Source organism: Somniosus microcephalus, chromosome 7, assembly GCF_052327205.1.
Source record: "Somniosus microcephalus isolate GS21.2 chromosome 7, FLI_Smic_1.0, whole genome shotgun sequence".
Lineage (NCBI taxonomy): Eukaryota > Metazoa > Chordata > Chondrichthyes > Squaliformes > Somniosidae > Somniosus > Somniosus microcephalus.
The window spans coordinates 194360463-194380423 of NC_140993.1; positions in this window are offsets into that span (position 1 = coordinate 194360463).

The window sequence follows — 19961 nt, forward strand, 5'->3', positions numbered from 1 at the left end:
AGGGAAGTCCTTTCTCTCATGTGGAGGAGACGGTCCAGCTCCCAGGGGAAACCCCGCAGGCTTTCGCGGATCGGCTATGGCCGCTGTACCAAAGTGCCTGCCCGGGGACGCTGAACCGGGGGTTCCTGAACGGGGATCCACTGGCCCATTGGCTCTGTTGCCTGGTGGCGAACAGCTTGCCACAGGTCCGGGCCAAGGCAGAAGTCTCGTTCGACCCCAAGAACCCCCAGACCACCGAGCTTACGGTGATCAGACAGTTGACTCTGGCCTATAAAAATGGTAGGGGAGCCGATGCACACCCACCTAAGGGGAAGGTGCATGAGATAAAACCCCGACGGGGTAGGAAAGAGTGGCACCAGGAAGGGAATAACCCTCCCAACACAAAGACGAATTGCTACGGTTTTTGGGAAGGATGGTCACTGGCGGAAGGAGTGCAAGAACCCTTGGAAGGATAACAAGGGAAAGAATTCCAAAGCCCCAGCCCAAAAGGCGGAGGTAGGAATCCCTCCCGCTGAGGTTGAGTCACTTTTGGACACCACGAGGTCCTTATTGACTGGCCAGGGGAGAGTAGCAGCCGCCACCGGTGCTCTCACCCCGACAGCCCCAACCAACCCGCAGCGCTGACTGGAGCCAGCGCAGCCTGTTTACCTGTGTTCTCTCCGGTACGATGAATGGAAAAGACCCCTCTTGGAGATGGAGGTAGAAAAGGTGACAGGGACCAACCTGTTAGACACGGAGGCATCATGCACCATGGTCTACTCAGCTAACCCCACCACCTTGCCTCTATCTAACGGGGTCCCATACAATCTGTCGGGGTTCACGGGTAAAGAACAGGCTGGCTCATTTTCCATCCCACTCGCCATTCGGTTAGGACCGCTCCGCTCTAAGTGGGCCTGTGTCCTGATGAAATGGGAAGTGGAGGGTGGAAGAGGGGTCCTGGGAGCCGACTTTATTGTCGGCCACGGGATCCTAGTAGATTTGAGAAATCATTGCCTATGGGGGGCAGGTAAAGGAAAGAACGGTGAGATCATAGTGATCCCAGGAAAAGAAGGGAAGGGGACCCTGTGCACCATGAAGCCCAAAGAGGGTTATAACCTCGAGCTTATGGTCAGTAACACCCCACAGGAGTTCCAGGCATTTGTGCAGGCCTACCTGGCCACATTTGCCACACACAAACACGACTGCGGGAGGGTCAACGGGTTTGAGGTCAGCGTAGACGGGGACCCCATGGCCCGACCACAGAAACAGTATAACTTCCCCAGGGCCGCAGAGCCAGACATGGAAGCAGCCATGTCCTCTTTAGTACAGCAGGGAGTGCTGAGACTGATAGCCACCCACGTGAATTCTCCATTGTGGCCAGTTAGAAAGCCGGACAATTCCTGGAGGGCCACGGTGGACGATCGGGTGCTCAATAGTAACATCCCAGCCTGTGCACCCACGGTAGCAGCAGTTGCCGACCTGAGAGGAAGTATTCCAGCATCCGCGACCACTTTTACTGTGCTGGATATTTCCAACGGGCTTTGGTCCATCCCTGTAAGGAGGGAGGATCAGTACAAGTTTGCCTTTACGTTTAAAGGGCAACACGTGGAACTGCTTGCCTCAGGGCTTCCACAACAGCCCCAGCATTTTCCATCAGTGCATGGCAAACAGTTTAAAGGAGTTCAGCCAGCCCAGACAGTTGGTACAATATATGGATGACCTGCTTCTCTTCACCGATTCGAGAGAGGAGCATGGCCCACTATTGGCCGAACTGCTGGAGCTGCTTGGGCAGAAGCATTTTAAGGTAAACCCCAAGAAAGCGTAGATCGGCCAGCAGGAGGTGAAATTCCTAGGCCTGACCGTGCGCGCTGGAGAAAGGGCCATAGATAAGGTTAGGAGAGAAGCGGTACAAGAGTTACCGGCCCCCAACACAGTGACGGGTGTGAGGTCATTTCTAGGGCTAACCGGGTACTGTAGAGACTTTATTGAGGACTATGCAGCCACAGCAGCCCCTCTGCTCCGACTCCTACATGTAAGGGGTTTTCCGATCGCCGAGGTCTCTCTCTCTCGCTCTAGAGGCCTCGCTCTCTTGCACAGTAATTCACCGAGTGGTTCGACCCACTCACCCCTTAGGTTCTATACACTGGATTTGAAGCAGGAACTGCAATGCAGAGAACACTCTATAGACCAAGTTTAATGAGACGAAATGAAATTTTATTGCATGGAGGAAAAATTAAATATAAGCCAAAAAGGTACATGGGAGAGAAAAACAAATCATAATACAGTACTAACCAACATATCTACAGGCATATTAAGTTTTACAAGGTTCATCCTGAAATAGGGAAACACACGGAACATCGAGGGACAACAATTCACTGTTAAATTATACCCAAAATGCCCACCCCCTAAGCCTAGCTAGATTAGATTACGAGGGGTCAGAAACATGCTCACCAATCCCAGTTAGAAACAGAGAGATTTTGAAGTCTGCGTTTTGGTCCTCTCAGGCGTCCTGTCTCCACGTGGTCGTTGGGCTGTAGGAGCAGTGGGCTGCTCAAGCTGATGGCTCCTTCTCTTCAGCAAGACGCGCTGACCATCATTTCACCCGCAGCTCGTTTTTCTCCGTACTCCTACACACGACGCTGTAGGGCATTTCGTCCTCTCTTCTTCTCGTCAACGGCCCGGGGTTTTTGTCGATGATCTCCCGATGACTACCCCGGATCTCGTCTTCTTCTTCTTCAAACCACCTTCTCTGATGTCAAGCCTTCCCAAGGCTAAGAAGTGCGCTGATAGCTATACCGGGTTCCCAATTATACTTCTCAAAGAGGCTCTTTTCTCCCACCAAATCAAGGTTAGTCTTTGTTTAATTTTTGGCGGGCTTGTAGCACAGCGGGGCAGTCTTTGTTTTTAAAGTATCTTTGGGATGGCCGGTAACTGCCATCTCTGGTCTGGAACAACTCTGTATTGTCTTTAATGTCCCTCTTCGAACTTGAATCTGTTCCCCTTTGTCTGGGTAAACATTTAGATGGCCTTTATCTACAGGCCGACCTGATCGGATCTGCATCCAATCTATATGTATGGGGCTCTGTCTGGTTTCGTTTTCCCTGAAACTGCCTTCCAGAACCTACTGTGGGCTGAATCCACAAAAGCTGTCTGAGGACTGCAGGAACCATTTTAAAGTGTCCCAAAAGCTGGTCACGGGGTCCGGCAGCCATTTTGTGTGTCCCTTTTTCTGGGCTTCTTTTAAAACAGTCTTTAAAATTAAGGCCTTTTCTGCCAATAGACCCTTATAGGACAATGTTCCATTTTGCGAATTCTACATACACAAGGGAGTGGAGTGGCTTTGGGGTGAGGGTTGCAAGGCAGCATTTGTCAGGCTCAAGAAAGACTTGCAGACTGCACCAGCTCTAGGGGCCATAGATGGAGGGAAAGAGTTTTTCCTGGAGGTAGCAGCCAGCGGGGACAGCCTGAGTGCTGTGCTGCTCCAAGAGTGGCACGGCAGGCTGAGGCCGGTCATCTACTCCTCCAGGATACTCACGGATGTGGAGAGGAGCTAATCCAACTGTGAGCGGCATCTTTTGGCCACACACTGAGCTGTGAAGAGAGCACTGATCTTCACAGGTACCTCTCCCATCACCCTCCTCACCCATCACACATCAACCCAGATGCTTCTGGATGGGAGGATCAAGGATGGAACAGTGAGCATTGCCCGCATTGCCCGCTGGACCTTGCTCCTCTCACAGATGGATCTTAAGGTGAAGGGTCTCTGTGAGCCAAAGCTCGCAGCCAACCTGGTATATCCTGGAACAGCCCACCGGTGTTCCATAGAAGGGGTTTGGGAATTGAACATAGGTTTACGGGGTGGGATACATCCCACAGGCCGCGAGATCTATGTAGATGGTTCCAGCATGGTATCTGCTGGCGAGCGTCTCACAGGGTGTGGAGTTTACGACCCAGCGGCAAACATTGCCCTGGCGATTAAACTCCCCAGCACCATGAGTGCCCAGCAGGCTGAACTGTCCGTGGTAGTGTACGTCATTACACACCCCGAAATCTTCCCCATCCCTGACACGATTTGCTCGGACAGCATGTTCACGTGCAATTCGTGTACGGAGTACCTGGCCATCTGGTCCCGCCGCGGATGCACCTCCGCCGACGGGAGACCCCTCACAGTAAAACCCCTGCTGGAAAAGATCCTGGCAGCAGTGGGGGAGGAAGGGGAGGTTTTCATCCATAAGGTGAAAGCCCATTCCTCCACAGATCCCCGCGGCCAAGGCAACCAGCAGGCTGATTTGCTCGCCAAGGAGGGTGCCCGCACAGGCACTTTCTGGGACCCATTTGGGTCCAAACCCATGGCGGCGGTCAGAGGTAGGGATGGGACCCAAGGGAGTGCAGGGGTAGCGTTAGCCCCGGACCTTAAGACGGTCGAAGCCCAAGACCCCGTCCTCAAAGCAGTCCTCAGTGCAGTGACTGAGGGAAAAAGGGTAGAGGGTCCATACGGCACAGCAACCCTCTCCGTAAGAGAGGGCATCCTGTTCTGGGGGGAACAGTGGGTTACGCCGCAGCAGCACTGGAGGGAATTCCTTCAACTGGCCCATGAGTGTCCAGGAGCGGGACACCCCGGGCCTGAGACCACCTGGCAGCGTGTGGAACAGGCGGGATGGTGGCCGGGACTCAGGGAAGATGTCCGCGAGTTCTGTGCAGGCTGTCTTGTGTGCGCTGCTAATCACCCTGACCCCCACAAAAGGAAGGTACCTATGGGATACGTCAGGAGGGTGGAGTGACCATGGCAGTCGATACAAGTCGACTACATCGGGCCCCTGCCCACCACCCAGGGAGGCTATAAGTACTGCCTAGTCCTGGTGGACGTGTTCACCAAATGCGTAGAGGCCATCCCCTGCAGAACAGCCACAGCTCTGGGTACTGCCAGGATCCTGGTCCGGGAAGTTTTCTCGCGGTGGGGACTTTCACAGTATGTGGAGTCCAACCAAGGGAGCCACTTCACCGGACAGGTGATGCAGAATACCCTTATGCTGCTAGGCATTGAGGGGAAATGGCACGTGGCCCACAACCCACAGTCATCAGGGATTGTGGAGAGAATGAATAGGACCCTGAAGGAAAGGTTGAGGAAGGAAACGGTGGACTCGCCCTGTAAATGGGCCGAGGTCCTATCGTTGGTTTTGATGGGGATCCGGGCCAGCCAGTCTAAAAGCACGGGGTACTCCCCGTACGAGTTAATGACTGGCAGCATTATGCGGACCCCCACCCATGTACTAGCCCCGGTGCTCACAGAGGGTCAGCTCAGGGAGGTAAACAGGGACAGGTTCGCCCGAAACCTCTTTGAGCACCTGAAGCAGGTCCACGAGCAGTCGGCTGGGAACATGGGAAAGCAGCATCGGAGTAACCGATTGCTGCTCGAACCCCGAAAGCACCAGGAGTGGGAGGTAGGAAATCAGGTCATGGTGAGAAACTATGCCCGAATAGGGAGTTTGGAACCATTATACATGGGGCGTTACAGCATTGTAGATAAAGCCAGCCCCATGGTATACGCCGTGAAGATGTCCCGGCGCACAAAATAGTTTCATATCAACCAGAGCAAACTGTTTAAACCTTAAAGGGGAAAACAGCCAGTTGGGGTAAGGTCTGAGGATAATGATCCTCCACCTGCAGCAGGAGCGAGTTTACAGACTGCACAGGCAGGCGCTGTGGCTTGCTTAAAGGGAGGGGCCATCCCGCCCATCGATTGGGACACTCCCCCGCTCTTTTGGGATCTAGATGAGGAGGGGCCCGAGGACGATAACCCTGCCCCTAACCCAGGTGTAGAGGAGGAGGGACCTGATGTCGAAAACCCCGCCCCGGACCCAGCCATGGGACCTGGGGGCGGAGACTCTCAGCTCGCAGCAGCAGGCTGCGAGGAGTTACCTGCCCCGAGCCCAGGTTCGGGAGAGGTCAAGCCTGAGGGAGCAGCGGTTCGGGTTAAAGGCCCATCGGCCAAGAAAGCCGCACCCGCCAAGGCCCCTAGAAGGTCCCCATGGACGCCCCAGCCGAGAAATCCATGGTCACCAGCTCTCCAGTTATCAAGTGCTGCCCCTTGAGTTAGGGGGAGGTCCAAGGACTGAGGTCCTCAGGCAGCAGCCACGGGCTGCGAGGGACCAACAGTGCAGGATGGTGTGGTCACGCCGGAGGAAGCGGTGTGCCGCAGTCCAACCAGGGATTAGCTTGGCCGCCCGGAGATGGGCGGCGGATGTATATAGTTTAGGTAATATATGTTGATATTTTAAGTTAGGTATATAGCTTAAGTTTGGGTGTTTTAGCTTAAGCCAAATAAGGTGATGGGTAGTTTTAATTAAGTAAGAAATCTGCTAAGAGTGTGTGTATTTGAGTTGAGGCCGCAAGGCTCGATCGACTATGCTTCACCCAAGCCAAAGAATCTCTTGGGGACCTGGCTGCATGTTTTTGTATCTTGCAGAAAGACTTTCAGGATGAAGGGGATCGTAACCCTACTCGCCCTGATGGGACTGAGCCTGGAAAGGAGGGGTGATGTGCAGGACTCCCACATTTATGGGTGCTCCGGAGATAGAGCGCCGATAGCAACCGACGGAAGCGGCGAACGGGATGCCGAGGAGACCGCCATCTACGTCCACGAGGGAAGGTGGCCAGGGTGGCTGGGGTCCAATTCGTCTCAGTACTCCAGTCAGACCAGGTTCACATACGGGGAGGCCTCCCTCCTGTGCCCCAGGTTGCGGGTCGTTACCACAAGTGTTAGCGGCACCGTAGGGAAGCGTATATGTTTAACGTGCAAGGGACATATTCCTCTGGTTAGGTGGTGGTGGCTCAGAAAGCTGAGCAAAGATATGAGAAACCCCGCAGTCGAGTGGGAACGTTTGGGGGAACAACACCCACTGGACGATTACAGGGACTCATGGGGGATTAAGCGTGTGTTGGGACAAATGGTGGGAACCGGATCAAGGGATTTAGATCTGTATGTGGGGGTCAGAGGAGGTCTGCCCCTCAGGCATATCCATTGTTTTCCACCGGCAGTGGCACGGCACCGTGGAGGGGATGAGGTGGGATACCAGCCGGAAGGTGTGTGCAGTCACATACAACCCGATCCCAGTCAATGCCACTGAGTTTGTGCCCCGCCCACGGCGCAGGTGGTGAGGTTACCCAGGGAAGGGTGCCCCACCACCACCAAGGGACCAGGGAATGGGTTGGTACTAGTCCCTACTGATCAGATGCTGTACCAGGGGGTACACTACGCGGTAGCCTCCGTGATTTTAAATCTCACCGACACCGAGGTACATTTGCCGAAGTGGTGTCCCAAAGAAACAGAGCAGCTGTACCAGGCCCTATTAAAGGACATGTTCAAGAAGTTTTATCAGTTCAATTTCGCCCATGCTGACAAAACCGAACTGTACACCAAACACCGCGAGTTTTTGGCTAATGCAGGGAGACAAAGAAGGGGAGTATGGAATGATGTTTTTACTGCGTTTAATACTGGGTCCTCTGTTATCAACAGTTTGGATGACATAGAGCTGCAGACCCAGATAAACAGTTTAAAAACACAGTTAAAGAAGATATTAATGGATGAGAACAAGGTAGTGGGCTCGGAGTTACATGAGGACCAGGCCATGACGGTCCATTTAAAAGAGATTATAGCGGAGTTGGAGAAGCATGCAAAGACGGTCAATGCCCTCATAAGGGAGGACAGAAATGCTTCTGACCAGGCTGCGCAGAACGAGGTGTGTGTGCTATATGGGGCGTAGTTGCTGGGCGAAGGCCGCAGTAATCTGGAGGATTTAAAACAGGGTTTAGTCCCCTCCTGGATCAGCAACAAGCACCTCGCAGCCCTCCACCCGGCGCGAGCGGCGGCGGAAAACGCGAGCGGCGAGGCTTTAAAAGGCCCCCAGAGACCAGGTAGGCCTCAGTGCGGCACGAGTGGCGGCGGGAAATGCGAGCGGCGAGGCTTTAAACGACAGAATAAAACACAATCTTACTGAGAATTACTGATATATTTACAGGTATAAGCAATTACACTTATATGGTAATGGGGAACACACGGCACATCGAGGGAAACAAATACATTAAAAATCCTCTTATCCTTATCCCACCCCCTAATACCTAACTAGATTAAGTTACGATGGGCCAGGAATTCATGCTCACCAATTCAAAACCTATTGATTTAACTGGCTGTGGGTTTTGAGGTTCACTCTTTTTGTCCTTTGGGGTTCGTCGTCATCACGTGGTCACAGGGCACGGCGATGAAGTTGTTTGTGCGAAGCACCCTCCTTTGCCTCCGTTAACACCTTCGTTGAGTACTTTGTCGCGATGGGTCTTCATCTTCTTCGGGCGGTCGCCGATGGTATTACTGCGGTTGGGGTTCGGTTGGCGGTTTTTACCAGTAATGATTTTCCTATCCAAGCTTCGAGCACCAGTTTATTCTTAATTGGGCTATTACTGTCCATGCATCAAACACCAGCTTATAACTACGCCGTTTGTCTTGATTTTGCTACCCATGCTTCGAACGCTAACTTATTCTTAAATTGGGCTTTACTGTCCATGCATCAAACGCCAGCTTATAACTAGGCCGTTTGTCCCCCAACGCGTCTTCCTGCTGCCCTTCTCTGCCTTTACCAGTTTTACCGTTCTTCTCATCTCATCTCGTCTGTTCGTGGCCCCGAGTGTCCTATGCGTCTTCGAATTCGGGTCTCGTTCTCCTCCCGCATTTGGGCCCGGTGTAATGTGCGTCCTTGGAGCTGAGCAGCGTGGGGAGGGAGAAGAGGGCCCGCCATGAGGCATGAAGCGAGAGCGAGAGGCAGGAGCCTGGAGCAGGAGGCAAGCGGCAAGAGCTAGGAGATAAGAGACCGATCACTACCGGTGGGCCTACAATTATATCTGGTTCTTCACCCCTTATCTGCACACCAAATCAGGTCAGTCCTTTGTCTAACTTTTGGCGGGCTCGTTTAAAATGTTTACAGCCATTTACTTTAACGACTTCTGGGGCGGTTGTCTCCAGGTATAATGGCTTCGATGTCCTGGCTGTTTGTTATTTATGAAACTTAATCGGGTTTCCTGGCTTGGCAGCTATCTGTGAGCTGTTACCGATTAATTATGTGAAGAGTTGATGGCTTTCAGATTAGAGCCATCCTGGCTTGATCTGTTCCAAGGTGAAGAATGCATAGTCTGTGTTTACCTAGCTGTCTGGCTTTACAAAGTCTTTTCACAGATTCATGCATGTTAGGTTTCATTTCAGGGCCTGCCTTTCTGCAGGGCCTTGCTTTTAAAAATCCTGTCAATTTTGGTCACGAGGTCTCAGAAGCCATTTTGGGTACCCTTTTTAATAACTTGTCCATACAGGGTCCCTTTCTCCATAATTTTCGGGGAATGTGGGAATTTTGAGAACCCTACACTCCTCCTGTTGATACTAAACTCGCTTTAATTATCATCCTGACAAGGTGAGCAAAATTTCCGACCCTCCATAGTCAATCTTCCCCTCTAATTACCTATCTAAGATACCCACTGTAAGATTCGCAAAATTCCCACATTTCCCCCAAGGTTATTAACAAAGGGACCCTATGAACAATTTAAAAAGGGTACCCAAAAGATGGCGTCCGCACCTCGTGACCAAAAGCCTGTAAGATTTTAAAAGCTTGGACTCTGCAGCACAGAACAAGCTGTTTTGGGAAGTCAAAACTTAAAATGCATTACTGTGAAAAAGGACTTTTGTGTTTGAAAACCTAGACAGTTAAGCAAACACTGAATATGCATTTTCATCGGATTAGACCAGATCACCCCAGTTAGGCCTAAGTGCAAGGCCATTAGTTTGTCCACATAAATAATCAGAAACAGCTTAGGGAAGCGACCAAGGCTGCACAGGCCGATTAAAATGCATTAATGACAATACAGCCCGGACATCAGGCCATTAGGTGCGATAAACGGCCATCTAAAAACAATTGTTTAGATTGCTATAATCATTTAAAACAGCCCGCCAAAAATGAAACAATGAACTGACCTGATTTGGCGCACAGATAAGGGCCATTCGAAAGGAGTATAACTGTAGGCCCTCAGTAGCAATCGCTCTCTTCCTCTCTTGCCCAGTAACCGACGCTCCTTGCCCTCGTGGCTCCTGCTCTTTTTCCCCTCCCGCGCTTGCCACCTGGCAACTGCCCGTGTCGTTCCCAACTCCATCAGGGATGCCCAGCATTGCACCAGGCGAACATGGGCAAATCAGGCCAGACGAGGTGGGACGGGACGAGACGAGGTGAGGTGAGATGAGAGGAGACGAGGCGAGGTGAGGTGAGATGAGATGAAATGAGACAAGACGAATTGGGAGAAGATTGAAGAACGAGTCGAATAAACGGGCCTTCAATTCAGCCAACCTACGACTATCTTCATGCAAACTCCAACTGCCGCCCAAGGAAGAGGAATCATCATCCCTGTGAGGTAAAGTACCCAAGCAAAGACTTTAACCTCAGGGTACTTTACCTGAATGATGCCCTTGCAGCGCCCTGAGACCACATGATGACAGCAGGCCCCAGAGAGCACAAAGAGCGAACCACAAACCCCACAGCTGTTTGAACTCAGCAGATTTTGTCTCGGTGAGCATGAATTCCTGGCCCCTCATAGCTTAATCTAGTTAGGTACAGGGGTGGGATAAGGATAAAGGGATTGTTAATGTAGTTTGTTTTCCCTCGATGTGCCGTGTGTTCCCCATTCCCTGTATAAGTATAGTTATTTTGTTTATGCCTGTAATTGTTTACCAGTAATTTCTCATAAGACTGTGTTTTATCTCTGTTCAATAAAATCTTGGTTTTCTTACACCAAACCACTTGTCTACTCGAGTTTTCTGTATCGCCGCCTGCACCTAAGTCCGGTGTCTAGAACCCAGGGGCGTGGGAGCGATTTGACCACTCACCAACAGTCAGGGGCATAACTGACTGGGCGCACGCGACGCGCCACACCCACCACGACACATGCACTTCCCATTCTGAAAATGTAGTGTACCTAAGCACACATAGAATAATTACAGTCATTTACACACACATCCAAGCATGGAGGGGCCAACACCCCTGCACCACTTGGTACACATCCATCTTTATTAAAACAACACGTTGAAAATCTTAATTAAAAACAACAAAACACAAAAAAACAACAATCTTTATTCAGAAATACAAAAATTCAAACAGGTGTATCTCCCTCCACCTTAACATAATGTTCCTTCCAGTTCCTTTGTTTTCAGAATTGCAGTATTTGACCTTTTCCCTTGCACTGAGTGCATACTAGGTACAATACTATCCCCAGCTGGCAAACCCCGAGGATGTGGGAAGCCAGTCTAATCCACGAAGGGACCTCTATGTTTTCAAAAATGTCCCACCAGGGTGGAATCACAATGTCCGGTATCTTAGGCTCTATCTCTACCGTCTTCTACTCTAACGTGTAGAAATGTTTCTGTGAGACTATTACTGCTTTGAGTATTTTGGTAAGATGTTCTGGGAGAGGGGGGATTTCATAGCCAAAATGAGCCACGTACTTTTGCAAGTTGGTGAAATTCTCTTTTACAGTGAGGTGAACAGTGGAGGGTTCAGGAATGGGGACAATTCGTTCCTGGGCCACTTGAACTTCTGCCTCGGGTTTAAAGCAGAAACTGCTGTCACTTACCAGACACCAGCTACGCTGTCCATGCTGGTAGTGGGGCGCACCTGTGGTGACACAATATGTCCCACCTCCTATATATGCTACCTCTGGGGGAACATGGCCTTGTGCCATTGCCTCCATGGTACAATTGATAGGTTTTGCGCCAACAGCTTTAAACCCGCACTGTGGTTTTGAATAGGCATCCAAGTGCTGGGGACACAGCATTATGTGTGCTTCCTGGCTCCGGCACCCCGAGAGGTCAGTACCTGTCATAGCATGCTCCCACTTTATGATGTAAGGTGGGACCGTTGTGAAACGAATGTGTGCACCCCCTTTAATGACTCCAATGTTCTCTACCCTGTATACCGGTGCGGGTCAGGCTGTCCTACCCATGACTGGCATTCTCACTACTATACCCATGATGGTGTGGTTGGACCGTCCACAATCCACTGGGACTGGGTAGGCCTCCAAAGCTAGCTGGAGTTGACACGGGCTTAATGCATTCTCAAATGGGTGGAGGGCTGCAAGGTGTTTGTTGCTGATCCAGGAGGGGTCTAAACCCTGTTTTAAATCCTCCAGGTTACTGCGGCCCTCACCCAGCAACCATGTCGCATACAGCACGTACAGTCTGTGCAGCCTGGTCTGAAGCATTTCTGTCCTCTCTTATGATGGCATTTACAGTCTTGGTGTGTCTTTCCAGCTCCGCTATAATTTCCTTTAAATGGACCGTCATGGCCTGGTCCTCATGTAACTCCGAGCCTACTACCTTGTTTTCATCCATCAATATTTTCCTTAGCTGTGTTTTTAAACCGTTTATCTGGGTCTGCAACTCTATGTCATCCAGACTGTTGATGACAGAGGACCCTGTGTTAAACGTAGTAAAAGCATCATTCCATGCTCCCCTTCTTTGTCTCCCCATATTACCAAAGTACTCGCAGTGTGTGGTGTACAGTTCGGTTTTGTCTACATTAGCGAAATTGAAATCGTAAAACTTCCTAAACATGTCCTTTAACAGGGCCTGGTATAGCTGCTCTGTCTCTTTGGGACACCACTCAGGTAAGTGTACCTCAGTGAGGTTTGAAATCACGGAGGCTACCGCGTAGTGTACCCCCTGGTATAGCACCTGATCCGTAGGCACTAGTACCAGCCCATTCCCTGGTCCCTTGGTGGTGGTGGGGCACCCCTCCCTGTGTGTCCTTGCTGCCTGGGTCGTGGGCAAGGGTTTCCGGGTGCATGCCACTAGCTCAGTGGCTTTAACTGGGGCTGGGTAACATGGAACTATGCAGGTGTGTAGGTGGGAATCCCATTCCACCCCCTTCCCCTTATCCTGCCATGATGCAGAGAAGATGATAGATATGCCTGTCGGGGAGGCCCTTTTAGACCCCCACATACAGACATAGATTCCCTGTTCTGACTCCCACCACTTATCCCAACATACACTAGTCCCTTCTTGGCACTAGTATCAGCCCATTCCCCGGTCCCTTGGTGGTGGCGGGGCACCCCTCCCTGTGTGTCCTTGCTGCCTGGGTCGTGGGCAGGGGCTTTTGGGGGCGGGTCACAAGCTCAGTGGCATTCACTGGGATCGGGGAGTATGGGACTGCGCACGCCTTCAGGCTGGAATCCCACTCCACCCCCTCCCCGGCATCTTGCCATTGCCGGTGGAAAATGATGGATATGCCTGAGGGGCAGGCCTTCTCTGACCCTCACATACAGTCATAAATCCCCTGATCCGGTTCCCACCACTTGTCCCAGCACACACTCAGTCCCCCGTGAGTCCCTGTAATCATCCGATGGGTATTGTTCCCCAATCATTCCCACCTGACTGCGGGGTTTCCCATATTTTTGCTCAGTTTCCTGAGTCACCACCACCTATCCAAAGAAATTCGTCCCTTGCATGTTAAACATACACGTTTCCCTACGATGACGCTGATCCTTGTGGCAATGACCTGTACCCTGGGGCACAGGAGGGAGGCCTCCCTGTACGTGAACCCGGCCTGGCTGGAGTACCGAGTCGAATTGGACTCCAGCCACCCTGGCCACCTTCCCTCGTGGAAGTAAACGGCGAGCTCCTCCGCATCCCGTTCGCCACTTCCACCGGTAACTATAGGTGCTCTCTCTCCTGAGCCTATAGATCTGGGAGTCCTCCACGTCAACTCGCTTTCCAATGCTCATTCCTATCAGGGCGAGTAGGAGTACGCCCCCCTTCACTCTGAAATCCTTTTCTGCAAAGAGACACAAGAGCATATAGCCAGGTCCCGAGGAGATTCTCTGGCTCGGGTGAAGTATCGTCGAGTCTCTTGACCTCGACTTAATACAAACATTCTTAAAAATACTACTACTATTTAAAACTGCCCATCACCTTGTTTAAACTTAAACTAAATGCCCAAACTTAACAATATAAACTTACGTAAAACTATGTACATCTGCAGCCCGTCTCCGGGCGGCCAGGCTAATTCCCGTTCGGGCTGCGACACACCGCTCCCTTCGGTGTGGCCACACAGTCCTGTACTGTCGGTCCCTCACAGCCTGTGGCTGCTGGCTGGGGACCTCTGTCCTTGGAATTCCCCCTAACTCGGGAGGCTGTCCCTTTAAAATGGGGAGCTGGTGACCATGTTTCCTTGGCTGGGGCATCCGTGGGGACCTTCTGAGCACTTTGGCGGGTGGGGAATTCTTGGCTGCTGGGCCTTTAACCCGAACCACTGCCCCCTGCGGTGTGGTCTTTGGGCTTGCCACTGCCCCTGGCTGGGGGTCCTTGCCCTCAGGTCCCAAATCTGGGTCCGGGGCGGGGTCTTTGACCTCAGGTCCCTCCTCCTCTAAACCTGGGTCAGAGGTGGGGAGCGGGATGGCCCCTCCCCTTAAGCAAGCCACAGCGCCTGCCTGTGCAGTCTGTGGACTCGCTCCCGCTGCAGGCTGAGAATTTCTATCCTCAGACCCTAACCCAACTGGCTGTTTTCTCTTCTCGGGTTTAAACAGTTTACACTGATTAATATGGAACCATTTGGTGCGCCGAGGTATCTTAATGGCGTATACCTGGAGATCCAGGATAAGGCTCTAGCAGGGGAGAAGTTATTAGTAGCTTTGCAGGCCCTGAATCAGGAGAGAGTGCATTTAATGGGCGAACACAAGGCCCAGTTGGAATACCTACAGTGCCAAGTCACCGAGGCCAAGGGAAATGAGCTAAGGTTGCGTGAGAAGAACGCCCGCTTGGCAAGGCAGATTAGGGAACAGGAAGAGAAAGTACAGGAGGTAAAGGCAGCTTACAAGCTAGCGAGCAAACAGGGGTTAGAGGAGGCAGACCACGGCCCCTGTAAAGAGCGGATAGAAAATCTGAGCCGGGCCCTCCGGAAGGCAAAAGGCATGGTATGCCTCATAAGCCCAAAGGCAGGTCATGCGGATTTTATGGGAACGAGGGGAGGACAGTTCCAACATCACCGGTAGTGCCCAGGGATGACGCGGTTGAGGGAGAGGAGATCTCACGACCACCACCTGTAGCGCCAAGTTTCAGCGAGGTATGGCAGCAAGGTGGGGTGGAGCCAGATGTGGAGGTGGAGGTGCAGCAACCCCCGCCAGAGAGGTCGGAGCCGGGACCGATGTGCCCAGCACGGCATCGGAGGTTCGGCCCACCCGTCAATGGCGACGATGAGGGACCCATCCAAAACCAATTCGTATTACCCTATAGCACCCAACAGCTTAGGGCTATGGTGAACCATATCCCAAAGCTCTCCGAAAAGGGAGACCCCTCGATCCACTTCAGGGACATAGAGCAGGCAGCCAGCGTCAATGACTGCGATGGCGCTGAGCAGGCCAAGATGCTGCTATTCTCCCTGGAGAGTAGTCTCCTCCAATCCGTCTCTGACGAGTGTAAGAGGGGGCAGAGCGGGTATGAGGAGCTCAGGGACGCAGTTCTGGAGGCCATGGGGATGAATGAGGGAAGTCCTTTCTCCCGTGTGGAGAAGAAGGTCCAGCTCCCAGGGGAAACCCCGCAGGCTTTCGCGGACTGGCTGTCGCCGGTGTACCGGAGGGCCTGTCCGGGGGCGCCGAACCGGGGGTTCCTGAACGGGGATCCCCTGGCCCATTGGCTCCATTGCCTGGTGGCGAACAGCTTGCCACAGGTCTGGGCCAAGGCAGAAGTCTGGTTCGACCGCAAAAACCCCCAGACCACCGATCATACAGTGATCAGGCAGCTGACTCTGGCCTATAAAAACGGTTGGGGAACTGATGCACACCCACCTAAGCGAAAGGTGCATGAGGTAAAACCTGGACCGGGTAGGAAAGAGTGGCAGCAGGAAGGGAATAACCCCCCAACACAAAGACGAACTGTTACGGGTGCGGGAAGGATGGTCATTGGCGGAAGGAGTGCAAGAACCCTTGGAAAGATAACAAGGGAAAGAATTCCACAGCCCCAGCCCAAAAGGCGGGGACAGGAATCCCTCCCGCAGAGGTCGAGTCACTTTTGGACACCATGAGGTCCTTATTGACTGGCCAGGGGAGAGTAGCAGCCGCCACCGGTGATCTGACCCCATCAGCCCCATCCAACCCACAGCCTTGAGTAGAGCCAGCGCAGCCTGTTTACCTGTGTTCCATCCGATACGATGAATGGAAAAGACCCCTTTTGGAGATGGAGGTAGAAAAGGTGACAGGGACCTATCTGTTAGACACAGGGGCATCATGCACCGTGGTCTACTCAGCTAACCCCACCACCTCGCCTCTATCTAATGGGGTCCCATACAGTCTGTCGGGGTTCACAGGCAAAGAACAGGCTGGCTCGTTTTCCATCACACTCGCCATTCGGTTAGGACCGCTCCGCTCCAAGTGGACCTGCGTCCTGATGAAATGGGAAGTGGAGGGTGGAAGAGGGGTCCTGGGAGCCGACTTTATTGTAGGCCACGGGTTCCTAGTGGATTTGAGGAATCATTGCCTATGGGGGGGCAGGTAAAGTAAAGAACGGTGAGATCATAGTGATCCCAGGAAAGGAAGGGAAGGGGACCCTGTGCAACATGAAGCCCACAGAGGGTTAGAACCTCGAGCTTATGGTCAGTAACACCCCACAGGAGTTCCAGGCATTTGTGCAGGTCCACCTAGCCACATTTGCCACACACAAACCCGACGGGGACCCCATGGCCCGTCCACAGAAACAGTATAATTTCCCCAGGGAAGCAGAGCCAGACATGGAAGCAGCCATGTCCTCGTTAGTACAGCAGGGAGTTCTGAGACCGATAGCTACCCACGTGAATTCTCCATTGTGGCTGGTTAGAAAGCCAGACAATTCCTGGAGGGCCACGGTGGACTATCGAGTGCTCAATAGCAACATCCCAGCCTGTGCACCCACAGTAGCAGCAGTTGCCGACCTGATAGGAAGTATTCCAGCATCCGCGACACTTTCACAGTGCTGGATATTCCCAACGGGTTTTGGTCCATCCCTTTAAGGAGGGAGGATCAGTACAAGTTTGCCTTTACGTTTAAAGGGCAACAGTGCACGTGGAACTGCTTGCCTCAGGGCTTCCACAACAGCCCCAGCATTTTCCTTCAGTGCATGGCAAACAGTTTAAAGGATTTTAGCCAGCCCAGACAGTTGGTCCAATATGTGGATGACCTGCTCCTGTTCACCGATTCAATAGAGGAGCACGGCCCACTATTGGCTGAACTGCTGGAGCTGCTAGGACAGAAGGGTTTCAAGGTAAACCCCAAGAAAGCGCAAATCGGCCAGCAGGAGGTGAAATTCCTCGGCCTGACCGTGCGCGCTGGAGAAAGGGCCATAGTTAAGTCTAGGAAAGAAGTGGTGCAAGAGCTACCGGTCCCCAACACAGTGACGGGTGTGAGGTCGTTTCTAGGGCTAACTGGGTACTGTAGAGGCTTTATTGAGGACTTGCAGCCACTGCAGCCCCTCTGCTCCGAATCCTACACAAGTGAGTGGAGTGGCTTTGGGATGAGGGTCGCCAGGCAGCATTTGTCAGGCTCTAGGGGTCATAGATAGGGGGAAGAGTTTTTCCTGGAGGTAGCAGCCAGCGGGGACAGCCTGAGTGCTGTGCTGCTCCAAGAGCGGCACGGCCGGCTGAGGCCAGTGGTCTACTCCTCCTGGATACTCACGGATGTGGAAAGGAGCTACTCCAACAGTGAGTGGCACCTCTTGGCCACACATTGGGCTGTGAAGAGATCACTGATCTTCATAGGCACCTCTCCCATCACCCTCCTCACCCATCACACACCCACCCAGATGCTTCTGGACGGGAGGATCAAGGATGGAACAGTGAGCAGTGCCCGCATTGCCCGCTGGACCTTTCTCCTCTCACAGATGGATCTTAAGGTGAAGGGTCTCTGTGAGCCAAAGCTCGCAGTCAACCTGGTATATCCTGGAACAGCCCACCGGTGTTCCATCAAAGGGGTTTGGGAAGTGAACATAGTTTTACGGGCCGGGATACATCCCACAGGCCGCGAGATCTATGTAGACGGTTCCAGCACGGTATCTGCTGGTGAGCGGCTCATGGGGTGTGGAGTTTATGACCCAGCGGCAAACATTGCCCTGGCGATTAAGCTCTCCAGCACCATGAGTGCCCAGCAGGCTGAACTGTCCATGGTAGTATACATCGTTACACACCCCGAAATCTTCCCCACCCCCTACACGATTTGCTCGGACAGTATGTTTACGTGCAATTCGTGTATGGAGTACCTGGCCATCTGGTCCCGCCGCAGATACACCTCTGCTGACGGGAGACCCCTCACAGTAAAACACCTGCTGGAAAAGATCCTAGCTGCAGTGGGGGAAGAAGGGGAGGTTTTCATCCACAAGCTGAAGGCCCATTCCTCCACAGAACCCCGCAGTCTAGGCAACCAGCAGGCGGACATGCTCGCCAAGGAGGGTGCCCGCACAGGCACTTTCTGGGATCTGTATGGGTCCAGACCATGGCGGCAGTCAGGGGTAGGGATGGGACCCAAGGGATTGTAGGGGTAGTGTTAGCCCCGGACCTTAAGACGGTCCAAGCCCAAGACCCCGTCCTCAAAGCTGTCCTCAGCGCAGTAACTGAGGGAAAATGGGTAGATGGTCCGTACGGCACAGCAACCCTCTCCGTCAAAGAGGGCATGCTGTTCCGGGGGGAACAGTGGGTTGTGTTAAGTCTGTGTGTTCCAGTTGTATTAAGATTAATTACTGACACAGACTACAAGAATAAAGTTTCAACAGGTCTTTACTAGTTGGAGGTCAGGACTATACTAAATACAATATCACTACACAGTACTTATATACCGGTGGTCACCACCGGTATTACGTATACAGCAGCCAGAGAAAGTAGTACATCTCTTAAGGTGGAACAGGCTTAAGTTCTCTTAAGGTGGAACAGGTTACATGCACCACAATCCTCCCTTTTTAGCTTAACAGTCATATCCCCATTTAACATAACATAATATCATATATACATATATAACTTCAGGTATAAACAGTTCAAAGGTTCAGTCTCTCAGGAGGCCTTCTGATTTGGTTTGGATAACGCCCTTCAGTGGTCTCTGATTCTTGTTGCTGAGGTGACTCTTCTTGTTGGTTTCCTATGTATTGGACGTCATCATCAGGTACAGTCCCTGCCGAGGTAGATGTTTCAGGTTCATTAACGTCTTCCACAGTTGTCTCTGTCGCAACCATGGGTTCGACCCTTGCTCTTGATTCTACCAGTTGATCCGCATGACGCCTTATCACATTGTTACCAATATCTACTGTGTACATCAGAGGTCCTTGTCTGGCCCGAATTGTTCCGGACTGCCATTTTTCGTTTCCATAGCCCCTTGCCAACACTGGTTGTCCTACGTCGAAACTTCGAGTGGACTTGTTATTAATATGCCGGAACTGTTTGTTTTCCACTTCCCTCCGCACAGTTGGTTTTAACAAGTTCAACCTGGACCGCAACCTCCTGTTATAAAACATCATGGCAGGACTTTGGTTAGTCACTGCATGAGCGGCGTTTCGATATGCCATTAGGAAATTGTCCACCTTGTGTTGTAACGGAATCTGATCATCGTTCATGGCCTTTATTGCCTTTTTGAATGTTTGGACAAATCTCTCGGCCAACCCGTTTGTCGCCAGATGATATGGGGCAGAGGTATAATGTTTCACCCCATTCTTCTTTAAGAATTTTTGGAATTCTTCCGACATGAACTGTGGTCCGTTGTCCGAACATATCTGTTCTGGCAATCCGTTCACAATTCACAATTCACAATTCAAATCGCTTTATTGGCATGATAAGTTACATCTTATGTTGCCAAAGCATCAAAATACATTTATGGTTTAGCACATAAACGCAGTTCTATTCATACAGTGTATAAACAGGTATATCCCTGAGTGTATAAATATACATTCGCATTGTTTA